Below are 16531 nucleotides of genomic sequence, written 5' to 3' on the forward strand. Positions count from 1 at the left end.
AGGCGGTCACATCTTGCCACGCGCTCGAATTGGGCGGTAGGCCGGCCTAAGACAACGATTTTTAATAATTAATTAATCGTTAACTATTACGAAAATTGCAAAATGGTACAGGACTTTTCCGTTCATCTCGATCCGTTCTACCTTCTCAAAAATTTTGTCGGCTATGGAAAGACTCACCCTGTATATACAGTGGGTAATAGGACATATATTCATATGAACATTTTTGCTTAAAATGACCGATACTATCACCTCCCAGAATATTGACCTTTCCTCCCGGAACACCCTGTGTATAAATACAATAATGTAAAGAACATTTTGTCTTAAACGGAAGAAAACGTTGCCCTTCCTACGACGGTTGGGTTGGGTCGGCACAGCCGCACAAATTGACGAAAAGAAGATAATTGATTACCGAGAAAAACTTGCGTAAAATTGCGGGCCAAGAAACGGCTGTTTCACGGCACGGGGCCCGACCCCTTTCCTGACACGCGCATGTAATTACTTAAATGCGTTTATATTGATCTTCGGTCTTCGTTAAGTGGCACCTCTCGCGCACCTTCTCGCGCGTCGCGATAATGCGGGGCTGCATTATTCACGATGTCGCGTGCACGCCGTGACGTGGAAATTAGAGAAACGCACCTGCTCTCATCCGGCCGGGTGTTCCGCGGGTAATGTCTGTCGCATCTGTCGTTTCGCGGCTTCGGTTAATCGCGACGACGCTACGTCGCTGCCGCGGAATTCCATCGAATGCCTTGCGATCGCCACGGAGAATTTCGGAGCGTCGAATCGAATTCCGCGAGCGCGGGCGAGGACGTGTGTCGCTTCGTACCACCCTCGGAAAGGATTTTTGTTGACTGAGACAAAATATTCTTGACGCATTTATATTTTTCACAACCTCATTTAGTATAAAAATAAGACAACATCAAAATAAAATCAATAATTCTTATTCTCCTTTATCGAATTAAAAAAGATTTATTTACTGAGACGAGAGTAACTTGTCGTTGTTCTTGCGTTTAGAATAAATTTTCCCCCCATCTTACAACGCACGAAGTTGGCGCCACGATATTCGACAAAAGACGATACGTATTATCATTTTATTCTAGATTTTAGAATTTTTCATTTAAGATTCAAATTTTCCTTTCTCTATAATAAAGATTGGCGCTATATAGAACCTATTTTATGATTAAAGTGTAAAGCATTGAGTCGGGAAAGTTTTTCCGTGGGTGAACATTCACAATTCCACGATGCATTATTGAATCGGCGTATTAATATAATACTCATTGCGAATTATCTGGTGTTATTTATCATATTTCGTGAAAAATATGCCAAGATGTAACCGCATCAACATCGAGGCCGTATCGTTTTCTATTTATTTTTTCGCAAATGCGCAAATACCTTGTAGCTCTTGCACGCGTATTTCAAGTACTGATCATCGGACGCGGTTGACAAGTTTCAAGTGTCTCCGACAAGACGTTATCTGAAACGCTGAAGAGTATTCTCATTTGTTTGCGAGCTATTTGTAGCCGAACCTCGGCATGATGATTCATCGTGGTATCTTTTGATCTTATCAGCGTATGCGTACATATAATTTCAAAACCGTTACAAAGTTCCAATATTTATATTGATTTTGAAGCGCAGGCGGTGGAAGTACAGTATCGGTGAAAATGATATCGCGTAAACTACACGGTCGGTGTCGCGCGCGTGGTTTTAGCTTGTCGCTTAATTGTTTTCGCTTATACTTGGCGCGAGACACTACCGTGTCTCGTGATCACCTTTAGGCCTTTTGAGCACAACTTTCGTCAAGGTGCATCGAACGTGTTCAAAATTTTACACTAGACACCTGATAACAGGTGCATCTTGTACACGAAGGGCAATATAATTTGACGAAATACACCATGATTTTTAATTTGTCATTCGTGCACTTTAAAACTAGTTATGGTCAAATCGAAAGGTGATATAATTTTGCCCGGTGCTGTAATGTGTACGTAAAAATACAGACGCATGAACTGGAGATGTACGCGTCTCTTCCGATCGCGAGTCGCAAATTCGTTCGTGTCGCGAGCGGCGATGACGAACGATATAATTGGTTTATCAACTCGAACTAATCGCAATTCAATCGGCGGTGAATGCACCGACACTGATACGATTACAACGCTAAACCGTGTACCCTCGTCAGTTTCACAGACAAGACGATTATACCGGTGTTAATTGACTGGAAACGGCAGCCTCTTCTCCGCTTTCATCCTCACGCACGTGCGTCTTCATCGGGTTCGATCACGGAATTTCTCGTCGTGTCTCGACAACAACCGATAATCGCGCACGCGAATCGCACAGCCAAATATATCTATCGTATATTATATGTATATTAATACTGTAAGTGATTTTTTTTTAAATCTCAGTCTCTTATTTAATCGTCTCTGCTTAAGAACTATAGATATATTTAAAAATTTGGAATATTTTACATTCTTTATGATATTCTTTTCATATTATCGAAATATAAATGTTTCACTTGCACACAAGAATGCGCATTGAATGGCAGAGAAAAAAGTGTTGCATTCTTCAGATAATTTAAAGCGGCACAACCTCATATCCGCAATATACATGAAAGCCTAAGGCTAATGTTACATTTGTCGTGTGACAAATTTTTCAAGCGTGTTGATTCGCTGCCGGATAGAAGATTTCTAAAGAATCTTGCTATCCTGCAGCCAATCAACACACATAAACTTGTCGTACGACAAAAGTAACACCGGCCTAACGAGCGAAACTTTTCCACCTTATTACGCGCAATGTACCTTATGAAGAAATGATTCTGACTTCATAAATTTTTTCGTAATATTTCGTGATTAAAAGAGGACCTGTCAGGTTGTATTTAGGGTTCACCGTAATAAAGAATTGATCGCCGCGAAGGCGGTAATTTTATTTCGGCGCGCATACAAGTATAATAATCGGGGCCGTGTTTTCTTGGCGATCAAATTGGCTGAAACTTTCGTAATAAAAGTTTCGATTGCCAAGGACGGTAATCAACGGCTGAGAAACTCATTACCAGGGCTACATTATACAGTCGTTCCTTTCAATTTATCGCGCGTTGAGATAGAGCCGTAGAGGCTTGTTGTTTCTTACAATACATTTAGCCAAACAGACTTTAGATAAATGCTATAATCCGCACAACGATGAAATATAAGTCTACGTTGAATGTGATTAAGGGCTACTGACGTAGAGCGAGTGTAACTTGGCATAATATGTCGTAATAATTCAATTGGAGCGATTACAGGTGAAATTGATAAAGAATGCATTCGATTTCTTTGATAGAGTTGAATTTATTATTACATCGCTACTATAGCAAAAGAGCTCGTGGGAATTATTTAATTTTTATAAAATTAATGTTTGTTGTAAAAAAAGAATTGTTAGACAATTTTAGACTGGCAGATGGTTTCTTTATTTAAATCCGACGTTTTTCGACCATACCGATTGTGGTCCTTCTCAAGGAATTCAACAATTTACAAGTTTAATTACAGGACATTGCAACTCAAAAGTATGTTAACCGCAAAAACTACAATCGTTTATACATATAAATATTTTTTAATGTATACTAATAAATAATTGCCGCTAGTAAGAGCTTTTATTTTTAATATTATAAAAGTGTGTTATCTCGAGAATTTGAAAATAATGTTTTTCAAAGAATCAGTTATCAACGTATTACTCAAAAAGTAAGGAAACAATAGATAATTTTGGGAAGCATTATGGTCTGTATATTAAGACAAAAATGCACGAGTAGACGAGGTGGCCGAGTGGTTAAGGCGTTGGACTGCTAATCCAATGTGCTCTGCACGCGTGGGTTCGAATCCCATCCTCGTCGGACCTGCTTTTTTTTTACGATGTTACAAAATCTTGCGTTTAATATAATTACGAATAAATTATTTTTCGATACGGCTGTTTTCTTGAATTTTTTTAAATTTAATCGATTATTGCAACATACGAAATGTATCGATAGGATAGTAACAAAGTGCACTATTTTAATTGTATAATATATGATACAGATATTTGTTACAGAAATGCGTTAAAAATTTTTTTGGAAGCAATAGCAAACTGTGGAATTTAGACATTAATATTTTTTTACATTTCACGTATTTTGAATATTGAGAGACAGCCAGTCTACTAAAATTAATAATTGCGACCTCTGATAATCTCGTATATCATAAATGTTCATCCGTTTTAATAGATTATATATTCGTGTATTTAATTGTATAATTATTCTGATGAATCTTTAATTTGTATGGCTCTCTAATTTTATAAAATATAATTAAGTAATTTATAAGTAGGCTCCTATGAAAAAATAATAAATTGAATATATTATAGGCAATGTGAGCCGTCACCTGATCGACGGTGATAAATCAAGAAAAACAAACGATCTTCTTAGACATGTATATCATAAAGAAACATTAGAGACAATTATGAACGTTTCGGTCATCGCATGTGACCCTCTTCAGCAATAACAATTAAGCGAAAACAAGTTTGATGTAACGCATTTTTACAAGGTGATGAGTCGTTTTTGCGCTGTCTAATGTGACAGCGCACAATTTAAACAAATTATATAAGATAATTTATCTTATATTATTTCTTACATGTAATGACAGCGCAAAAACGACTCATCACCTTGTAAAAATGCGTTACATCAAACTTGTTTTCGCTTAATTGTTATTGCTGAAGAGGGTCACATGCGATGACCGAAACGTTCATAATTGACACATAATTGAAACATTAGAATGTTTCTTTATAATATACATGTTTACAATCGTTTGTTTTTCTTGATTTATCACCGTCGATCAGGTGACGGCTCACGTTGCCTATAATATATACAATTTATTATTCTCTAATTTTACCTTGTTGTAAAAACATTTTATACTTTACAATTTCTATGATATGGTACGATCGATTAGCCACTTTCTAGATATTTCTTCCCTCGGGAGATTCTCGATAGTATAAAATCCGCACAGTTAATATCCCCGGCCGTCGCGGAAAACAATTCGTGGGGGGGGGGGGGTCGATGCTCCGTCGGGGAGATTCTTATTTTTGAAATTTGTCTCTCGAATCCTCTTTTAAGGCAAGTTACAAAAGCACAATGAACGCTCCTCAAACGTCTCCCAATAAAGTTCGAAACTTGTCGAAAAAAATGTTCCTTAAAATGTATAGATATCCCACGGAGGGGGGGGGGAGGCGCGTACGCGCGGTTAACATTAATTTGATCACGAAAGAAAGATCTCTCCTCACGCATGCGTCTCGGCTGGAACAAACCGAGCCCGAATTCGCGTAACTCGCGCCCGGCACTCAGCGACAATCGATAACGCGAGGACGCCTCCGTGGCTTAGGACGGTTTACGGCGCGGCGTGGTTGCTCAAACCGGTGTTTATCCCACAGCGACGACGGTAACTCTAGGCTAGAAAGCTCCGTGAGATACGGCGAAAGGGGGCTCTAGAAGACGAGGGGGCGCTAAAAAGACGGCGGGGGGAGGGGGAGTTATGGCGTTGCGCGCGGATCGATTATTCCGCACACAATACGCCACCGGCGATGCTTGCTGTCGTACCGCGGTGGATTTTACCATTGCCATGCATATCCTCGGCAACTTGGTGGTAAACTCACTCGCGTTTCCGATAGAAAGCACCGTCGGGGGCTCTAAATGCGGCCGGGGTGCTTAAGAGGCACCAGAGATAGCAATTTGCACGTTAGACGCGATTTACGTATTCGCTCGTACAATTGTTGGAGTGCACGGGGTGTCTCGAGATACCCGTGCGACAGGATTCTTCCTGATCCCTGTTTGTTTTCCCTTGAAAGAGGATTTGACAATAGTTTTATTTAAAAGGTAGCACGTCTACATATTTTTTTAAACTTCGTAAAAAGACTCGGTCAAAAACTATAACGAAAAAAATGTGTAGTCAAAAACTTAGTATTAAAAAATTTCAAGAAAATAACTTTTGACTTCTGTTACTGTTATTCCCCCCTTTTTGTATGTTGAATCTTTTCTATCCGTTGCGGATGTATTCGAGGATTTTCTGTTATTCATCCTCGCATCGATGCTTTGTCCACGCGCAAGTGAGGTCCACGCTTCCCACCGGGGGGCCGAAGGCCCCCTTGCGCGCGCGCGCGCGTGCGTGTGTGTGCGTGTGTGTGATAAAATAGTGCATTGGGGGGACAAATAACTACTGAATTGTTTTGTCGCAAGTTCTTATGGCCCAAAATTGTTTTGACGCAGTTTTTTTGACGGAATTTTCTTCGTAAAAATTTTTTTAGATACGAAGCCTTTTAATTTAATATTGAAACATTTAATTTACATTACATTTAATACTCAAGTACGTTCAAAGAGTTCGATAAAATAACTTTCAGGCAAATGCAGGCAAGCAATATATTTGCTATACTATTCAGCTTGCAATGTCACGAAAACGCCGACGATTTGATTCCCCCCGTTTCTATCTATCCCCCTGTATTAATACACGAGTGTTGAATCTATCTCTTAACTAGTGAAATATAGTAAATGACAATTGAGGACGTTGGCAAATAGAGATGACGTCAAATCAAATTTTTAGCGCGGCGGAAAAGAAACTAAAAATTATTGCCAGATATTTTTCTCGGGGAACACCGCGTATACGCGACGTTACGATCAGTAACTCCGCGACACTTGCGGCATTAATTATTAGGGGAAGCGTCTGGCGGCAGTCTCCCGCTTATGGTTCGCGCTTATGGTCTTATTAAGCTTTCTTTTTATGCCCGCGTCGCGTTTATATCGTGTGATAAGGGGGAATTTACTATGCGCGGCAAGCCCGCTTTTTATCCAGTTATATTCCATAATATTCTATTTCCCCAAGTTCCGCGCTGTTTCATTAATTAAGCAACGCAATTTTCGAAGATTATGTTTATTCAAGTAATTAGGAACGGCACATCGCGAAAGCTGCTGGCGTTTTACGCGGGTAGCTCCGTTTGTCGCACGCGTAACTGGGATTAATCAATAACATTTTGTTTGCGTCGATAAAATATAATACGAATGCACACTCTGAAAATTAAGATACTTAATTAGGATTGAACACGGGAAGCTCGGTAACGAAGTCTCGTTAAGCAAATAATAGAATTAATTAAATTTGTAGAAATTGCGTAATTACATGCGCACGGACACATTGGCAATTCTCCGCTAATACAGCTGCATGTGAAATGAACGTATTCAGTTTATCTTGGCGAGAGACTTACGGTATTCTGCAACAGCCCGGCTAGCTCAGTCGGTAGAGCATGAGACTCTTAATCTCAGGGTCGTGGGTTCGAGCCCCACGTTGGGCGGTTTCTTTTTTTTCTTTTTTTTTTACATATCTTGAAAATTTGTAAGGAACTTGTTATCACACGTGGGAAAAACGACACAAAGATTCGTTAATTTAACTGAAATAATTAATTTAGCTTTTCGTATTACGCGTGTTTTTGTATTTTATTCTTCTCGCTATGCGCGTGCTGCATCTCTTCGGATTCAAACGGTGTTAAAATTATACGAATTGCATTTAGTTGGCAATTAACGATTGAATGAAAATAATGATTGTCGTGTCATGAATATCGCAGCAACATCGACGCTCGGTGGATCTAACGGAGAAAGACGTGCACGTCTCGTGTGATTACGTCGGCAACACCTGTCGAAATAAAGAAATGAACTCCCTTTGCCAATTAGCGAACGAAATAAGCGATGTTTGATCGGCACGTATTATGCGCGTATCGAGAAAAATATTTGCCTCCGCGAGCTCCACTTTCGAGTATTTGTTTGCCAAACAAAGTAGACACACACACGCGTGAATCGAGTGGTGGAGCGTAGCATCCAGGGTCGAACGCATGCAGTTTCGCGGTGAAATCGGGGAAAGCAAACGAACTGAACTCGAGGAAGTTGTTGGATCGCAAACACACGGTTGTTCAAACAATTTTACGTCTTGCGTTGCGCAACAATACGGCGGCGGATGCCGTCGTTAGCGGTGGTACGGCGCTCCGTCATCTTGCCGAGTCGGAATCGATTCTTTTATCTGCGACTCGACAGATAGGATTTCGCGCGACTGTTTCCTCGAGTTTCCCACGGCAGTTCTAGATGAACGTCATTTGATAGGGAGAGATAAATCGAAGTTGGATATATCGTTCGATCAGGGCTACCAGATCTGAGAACGCCGTGGTACGTCGTGATAAAATCGGAAAACGATAAAAGGAGATCGATGAATACATATCGATGAGACTTAAAAACCAGACTTGAACTTTTGACGCGGAACGCAATAATTATTGCAAAGATGTTTGCACACTTATGTACATTTTCAGACAAGTATTCCAATCAATTAAATATTATTGATGTTATACGTAATAACCCACGAAACGAGGGGAAAACCGCTGAGGACATTGTGGTGTACACGTGTCCCCCTTTCTCTCTTTTTCTCTCGCCTCTCGTCGCTTTTATTTAGATGAAATAAATCTCGAAAACATCCATTTACGTTCGTGACAAGAATTGAATTCGGCCGCTGATCTTAAAAGCAGCTTTTCGAACGAAGTTGCGCCGAGGAACGATTGGTTCCGATAGCCGATCGACGGCGAAAACGATTTCGTTCATTGACTAGCGCGTCTGGTTTGACCAGCCGAGGATATTACAAAGGGCGGCGAGGAAGGAGGGATATAGAAGCGAACGATTGCCTTTCCTTTTGGCTGCAAATAATACCGCGTTTTTCTGAGGTAAAGCGAGTCGTTCCGCGACAATGGATCTTGCCGAGAAACACGAATGTATCCCGCGAATCGTCGTCAGAAACATTTCGTTTCTGTCCTTGTCGCTGCAACGGCCGCAGGAAGAATGTAGTAGTGACTGATAGGACCATCGGGATTCTTTTGTCCGCGAATAAAATAATAAATTTTGACGTGAAAAATGAAGATGGAAGAAGTAGATAAATCAACTAGATTCAGGTAAAACTTTATCCGCTTTAATCCATCTTGTCTACTAGCGACGAGCAACGTTCAATAATTATCGAAGATTTTTATCTGGCAGAAGTGGATAATGTCGAGAAAAGTCAATTACTACAATTAATAAAACTATGAAATATATTTATTTTCGAATCAATCTTCTAATGACAACTCAACGAATGTAAATTAAAACATAGAAGTCTCTTTAAGTTGCCAGTAATAAGTAACAATAATCAAGCTTTTTTAGTCGACATTAACCGGCCAGTGTTTTAATACAGAAAATTTATATATTGCGAACAATATTACTGTATACTAAAACTTAAATTGTTAGTTTATAATTTTAATAGTTAGCGGGTTAATCTAGTTTTTAATTTAGTTTAGCTCGTATATCCTCTGCCATTAAAACAGACTTTCGTCTCACAAAAAATATGCAAGGTCCATTTCCATTACGAAATCACTTTTTTTTATGGTATACGGGAATTTCTCGTTTACAAGGGGGACGCTCCGTGTGTCCCATATGTTATAGTTGTTTCATCGCGAGGATTTGCGGCTCGTTTGACGTAAAAGGCGCGCCGTAAATCCGCGGATTTCGATGAATGGCGCGTCATCTCGTCGCTTCTCATATCCGCGCGACCTTCCGGGTGTCGCGCAGCCCTTACAAAGCTCGTCAGCGTCGATCCTTAAGCGCCTGCCGTTAATCAAACGAGATTTACGCTCCTGGTGATTCTATGCGTCGTATAACGAGAGTGTAAATTTTACCATCGCGACGCGAGACCCCCGTCTCGTCAAGAGTCTCGATTTCGAGGCATATTTCTTTGCAGTACGGGGAGGGGGGTATTGAATGCTACATATAGCATTTAAAAAATAATCGTTTACCTATTTTAATATGTGAATTGACGGACGACAATGACTCCATCTAAACGAAACCGCGTTATGTCCGAAAAGAAACCGGCGCGCAGGACAAGGTAGAAGACGGTATATGAATTCACATGTTAGATTACAATTATTGGGTTACCAATATCTTGCTCGAACCTAAAAGCGCTCTCGTTTGTCTGATATTTCCGAGGGGGAAAACGCCGACCAAAATCTTGTACACCAATGTCCAAACTAATGCCCAAATATGTCCAGTAATGCCGCAAATCTCTACACTATAATGCCCTCAGCGGTTTCTCCCTCGTAAAAGACTAACGGACTAAATTTTCCGAATTTCGAGGAAAAGAAAATTATGAATGTTACTGAAGCTAAGATTATTACGCTAAAGAAAACACTTTACGTTGTTATTCCTCTAGCTAAAATATCGTCCGAGATATCGTCGTTTCCATAACGAATATAAAAGACCGAGGGGGAAACCGCTGACCTAAATCTTGTACACCAATGCCCACTAATGCCCAGTGGACATTACTTTATCTTATTATCTTGTTTTATCTTATTTTATCTAATTTTTTCTTTCTAATGCCTCAGCAAGGCCTAGTGCCCAAAGAATGCCTAGTAATGCCGCAAATCTGTACACCACAGTGCCCTCAGCGGTTTCCCCCTCGGATATTTCTTCATATTTTGATTCGCTAACCGCAGACTGATTGTCTGCCAGCGGTGTTTTAACGTTGACAATATTTATTGAATAGACGAATGGCCGAGTAATGAGAGCATGGCGGATTTTATTTATTTCTTGTCAATCTAGAACGCGCGTAATGCAGAACAATTTGACGCAACGATAGTGCGATGACACATATCACAATATACAATTTATATTACTCGACGTTTGTTACATCGGAGGTGCTCGTGTCCGCCGAGGCCGATTAATGAAATAATCGCGACCGACGTGCCGGGAATTCGTGCGCGGAAATGCGGGTGGTGCGTTCGAACGCACCGCGCGAGTTTCATAGCAAATTGCCGCCGCTCATTTAAACGCGCCCCGCGCGCGGGTGTTTGCTGCGAAAGGGGGGACACACGCGCTGTTGGTTTGAAAAATAAAAACGAGAAAGGGGAGAGGAGCGGTGAAAAAAAAAGAGAACAGTCGGAGCTAGTGCACTCGAGGGTCGTCGTGCGCGAACGAGGGGCGGCACGCCGCAAAAGATCCCGACGGAATGAATATATGCGGGGGTGCGGGCGCGCCCAAAGACGCGTCGCACCCTCGCGAGCCGTGCAACGCGTTTGACGTTGTCGTTCAACAGAGCAACTCCCCCCCCTCTCCCCGCACTCGAATGGGGCGCGTACTTCAGTCGCGGCAAACGAAGCCAGTAATTGCCGCGCCGCCACGCCTGTTTGCGGAACTTCGCCGCGATTGATCGATGCGCGCTTCAGCCACGGAAGGTTCGTTAATCTTGGATTAGCCGGCTATTCTAACGAACGGATGATACGTGTAACATCCGGGTAAGATAACGTACGTCTTTTCCGCTATCAGCAAATGCCAGAAAGTGCCGTATTAATGGTCGCATTGAACTTTATACGCGGCGATAGAATCTGCGCAGAAGGCACCTTGTTCTCTCAATTCCCTCAAGACCCGGGTCCACGTAGCTAGAACTTGGGCCGAGTTTGGAATCAGGCCTTCTGGAATATCTCAGGGCATTAAATTGGCAATGAGCCACTGGAAAGGAAGTATGACGAAAAAAGGAGAGACATCTGGTATCTCGCTTCCAGCGAGATAGGAAGTTCCGAGGGGATTTCTGGGGTTACGGAAGGGAAGAGAGTGTTTGGCGTCTCGTAATGCCCAGTTTTCATACACCAGCGGCAGCTGAGACGACTCTCGGACGTGTATATGTACACACGCGAGCACTCGGATGAGCGGTCGAGCACGTATTGACACATTCGAGCCCATCGGGTCAGGTTACTCGGCCGAAACCCCGAGCCGGCCGGTAGGGTGTGTAAATCGGTCTTACACGATCCGAGGCGTAGCCGCTCCGCGACGACGTAACGCGCGCGTATAGGAGGCTTCGAAACGATCTCCCCGAAGAAGACGGCGTTTTTTTTGCGCTCTCCCTTCCGGCACGCTCGGCGAAGCGCGACCGGACGAACGCGCGCGTTTTCTCTAACGAGCCGTGAAATGAATCGTATATTGTTCCAGGCAGCGCGGGCGTCGTACGCGCGTTCACACGTGCGTCCGAAATCGAGAGGAGAGACCGCCGCGGCGAGTTGCGGAAGGAAAGCGGCCCGATTGACCGTGAAATTCGCCGTCGCCCGTCGTCGCGACGAGCCGCGACGCGGCTCTCTCGACCGAGAGCAGCGCGACCGAGTGGCGATTATTACACCGATGTTGCGTCTCTCCCCTCTCGCTGGCGGTGCATCACCGGTGCATCGTCCAAGTGCATCCAACGCGTCCCTCGACACGTCTCGTTTTTTCCCAACTCGCTCTGCTCGAGCGAAGCCGCGGCGGTTTGCCACGACACACCCCAAGTGCTTTGCGTGCACTTGAAACAGCGAACGATCAATCACGTTTGTCTAATTAACGCGATCAAATGATGAACGCATTGCCTGAAAGTCTAGGTTTTTATGTTGCAAAAGGTATTTTAACTAGTTTGTACGTTAAGTAACGCGTGCTTCCGCAGAGATGATTGATCCGTGCAGTCATTTGGGATTAGCGAGCCCACGGACTCGAATACACTACGGACACTCGCGCACGTTGTACGCATTCATATACAGGGTGTACTTAAACGGGCGAAAAATATTTTAATGACAAGTAAATACTTCGTAACATTTTAAGACAAAAATTCTAATACGAAAATCGAGGCTAGAGTTTCGCGCGCGGATGGCAAAGTGGCAAATTTTCACCGCCGAGACTTACCATCTTAAACGAAATAAATACGACAATGACAGCTGACACATATCAATGTCGACTTGAAGTAATGAGTAAAAACATTTCAAACTATTTTTATAATTCATTACGTTACATTGCACAAACAGAAATAGTTTTTTAATAAAATTGTTGCATAATTTTTACAGTAGTTTTACTATTGTCAAAGATGTGCGGTTCAAGGAAACACCTTTGCCACTGGCCGCTTTGCCATCCCTGAGCGCGCGAAATTCTAGCCTCGCTATTGGAGATCTTTAAACTCTTCCCATTTTGAAACTATTATAGTCTCGATATATTTTCGTCTTAAAATGTTACAAAGTACTTGTCATTAAAATGATAGTCGCCAGTTTAGGTACACCCTGTGTATGTAATACATTTTTGTGAGCCGATAGTATACTCTAAATTCATTTCAACTTGATCTCTCGTCCAACACATGTCTTTTGACAACTTTATTTGTCACCTGTCAGTTCGATCTGATATCTCGTCCAACACACATCTCTCGATACTATTACTTGTGTTTAACAATCAACAATGCAACTTTAATTGACTTTGCACTCTTCAACCAAAGAGTGCAATCATTTTTTGACTAATCTCTTACTAACATAACGATATCGGCCAAACGAACGATATGAAATCAGATTACTTGAAAAGGATCCAAATCTGGGACCGAAACGTCGTTTCTTTTTAAAAATAAAAACATTGGCCAGTGTAGGTCGTTTTAAAAAACTATATATATCATTCGTTTTAAACCACTGGCGATATTAAATACATTATACATAATTGATATGCATAGAGCTGAATAGCGAGAGCTATTAATTTTTATTTCTCTGTTCTTTAATTAAGAAAGACAAGCACGTGCAACGTAAACAAGAAAAACGGCCATCTTTTCGTCGTCATCCTGATTTTTCTCTCTCTGCGGAAATGCTGCTCCAGTTACCCAGCCATACCCCTCGTCCTAAACATCGGAAGTCGATCTTAATATTTTATCGCTCCGCCGGTAGTTTCTCGATGAAATATTCAGAAAGCTGCTCGTCGTTCGAAGTTTAGCGTTTCCGTTTCAAGCGCTTCATAACGTTACGTCGGTGCAGTGTAATAAAAGCACAATAATATTTAAAAGTTTAATAACGGAAGAGGCTAAAGTACACGGGTTTCCTTGGTTGGGGATGAATTTATTAAAGATAATTTTATGACTTATATAATCCAATTAGCAATACGTCGCTTACCGAAAGTACGGATGTGTAAACAAATACCGTGTAAATTCAATTACATTTTCCATATCGGGAAACAAACGTCTTCGATAGCTCGTAAAGAAACCGAGAGATACGCGGCTTCTTCTCCGCGACTCGAAGAACGTTGGGACTTCCTGCGGTGTATAATTTCTTTCTGAGGACCGGCTATATGAAACCGAGAATTTCGGGTGGCATTACGGAGCCCGCTGAATTACGACGTCATTAAAATCTCTTCGCGCGGAGTATCCCGCGAACAATCGCTCTTTTTTCCCTTTCTCGAGGCTCCGCCTCGGAGCCGCGCGTCGTGGGTGTGCCTGTCGACATAATGCTTTAGGTGATACCAGCTATTTCCGGTTTCTGCATCTTTCCCGGTTGTGCGAATCTGCTCTCGCGAGAGAGCGTCGATATATTTACGCGTACGTACAGGTATACCCGAGGGGGAAAACGGCTGAGGGCACTGCGGTGTACAGAATTGCGGCGTTACTGGGCATTACTACACTGAAAATAATTTCTGGTTGAATATGGACGAATCAGATAATTCCTTTAGGATTTACCAGAATTCCTTTAGGATTTACCAGAATTTCTGTAGGATTACAGGAATTCTGGTAAATCCTAAAGGAATTCTGGTAAATCCTAAAGGAATTATCTGATTCGTCCATATTCAACCAGAAATTTTTTTCAGTGTAGGCATTTTTGGGGCGTTAGTTTGGGCATTAGGCCTTGCTGGAGCATCATAAAGATAAAATAAGATAATAAGTTAAAGTAATGCCCACTGAGTATTAGTGGGCATTGGTGTACAAGAGTTTGGTCAGCGGTTTCCCCCTCGGTATACACTCTTTTCGTTTCATCGATTCTTTTCACAAAGTAACACAACGTCGCATCCTTGGACAAAATGTAATAATTTGAATATTCGAGTTATTATAGTTTGCATAATTATCACTTACATAATTAATATACTATAAAGAAGATAATTTCTTTCCAGATTCGTACTTATGCGCGATGTGCCTCTTTAATTGATATTAATATCGTAATCTTAACAATATGTATCTGACTGACCGACCTAGATATTTATTTCTCAGCATATTACTGATGTATAATGATATGCGCGTACGTGCACGTTAATTTGCATTAATCCTCGTATCATATTTAACACACGCGTCACGCTGTCACACACGCCAGCTCGATTTTCCGCCGCGAATGGGTTTGCATCGTGCAATTTCGCGAACGGAGATCGACGGACCGTCCGCGAGATCGGGAATTAGGTTTGCTCAGGCCGTTCGTGCTGTCGACTTGGGTGAAATCGCCGGCCCGCGCGGTTATCGACATCTCGTACACGGTGCAATGCGTCGCGCGTCCGCCAATTCTCCCGGAATTTTCTGCTCGGGGAAGATCCGCCTCGGCCAGAGAGAGAGAGAGAGAGAGATATTATTCCGTTATCGCGGGAGAAATCGCGGGGGTCGACCGATAGCAAGCGCGTCCGGCGGCACGTCGGGATTACCGCCGCGCACTTTACGGAAGTAAAGCTTACGCGGCGATATCGGCTCCCGATGACATCCGATAATCCCGGAATATAGCCAAGGGCGAACGTGACTCCGGCGGAGAAGTCGCTCGCATAAGTCGTGATAATATTCCGCATTCTCCAATAACGGCAACGGCAACGGAACGCCGAGCACAGGCTGGGAACGAGAAAGATATCTGCGTCGACGACTAATTTGACATCTCCGCGATGAACCAGGCTAATTCTTTTATCACAAATAGTATTTAATAACGCCAGTAGTTAAACACCAGTGATATCCAATTTTAGCGACCTACACTGGCCAATGTTTTTATTTTAAAAACAATTCACGTTACAACGTTTCGGTCCCACACCCACAAGCAAAATTTCCGGATCCAATGCTATTACACTTGAATGTATCATAAAATAGGATCGATATAGCGCCAATCATATTTATTATAGAGACAGGAACACTTTAATCTTAAATAAAAAATTGTAAAATCTTGAATAAAACGATAGTATGTATCGTTCTTTGTTGAATATCGCGGCGAATTCGTGCCTTGTAAGATGGAGGGAAAATTTATTCTAAAAGCAAGAACAACGACAAGTTACTCTTGTCTCAATATAGTAAGTCAATCTTTTTTAATTGGATAGAGGAGAATAAGAATTATTGATTATTATTCTGATATTGTCTTATTTTTATACTAAATGAGGTTGTGAAAAATATAAATGCCTCAAGAAAAAATAACATAAGATAATAAGATAAAGTAATGCCCACTGGGCATTAATGGGCATTGGTGTACAAGATTTAGGTCAGCGGTTTCCCCCTCATAAAAATCATACCTGTTACAAGATTATTAAAGATCGCATATTAATTGTTTGGCCAATACCATCATGACAGTAAGCTGTGTAGGTAATTTTTTATCTCGCCGCCTTTTGAATTGTTTTCGAAGTATCTTGTACAGTATCGCGCGGCTATGGTCAAACTCGGTTGCTCGCACCAGTGTGCTTGTTTATGGTAAATTGTTACAAGAATATTCTTCAATGTCGCCAGCAGTAATTAACGTCAGTGTT

General features: G+C 41.9%; 1 protein-coding gene and 2 non-coding genes across 3 annotated transcripts in view; all 3 read left to right on the forward strand.

The window, feature by feature from the left end:
- The window catches only part of LOC105562901, a 100730-nt gene that overhangs the window by 15381 nt on the left and 68818 nt on the right, over positions 1 to 16531 (forward strand). The window lies entirely within an intron of this gene.
- On the forward strand, positions 3772 to 3853 carry Trnas-gcu. Its single transcript has one exon. It is a non-coding gene; the product is annotated as a tRNA-Ser (tRNA).
- On the forward strand, positions 7245 to 7317 carry Trnak-cuu. Its single transcript has one exon. It is a non-coding gene; the product is annotated as a tRNA-Lys (tRNA).

The sequence above is a fragment of the Vollenhovia emeryi genome, unplaced genomic scaffold (assembly GCF_000949405.1).
Source record: "Vollenhovia emeryi isolate VEMERY1.0 unplaced genomic scaffold, V.emery_V1.0 DF939182.1, whole genome shotgun sequence".
NCBI lineage: Eukaryota > Metazoa > Arthropoda > Insecta > Hymenoptera > Formicidae > Vollenhovia > Vollenhovia emeryi.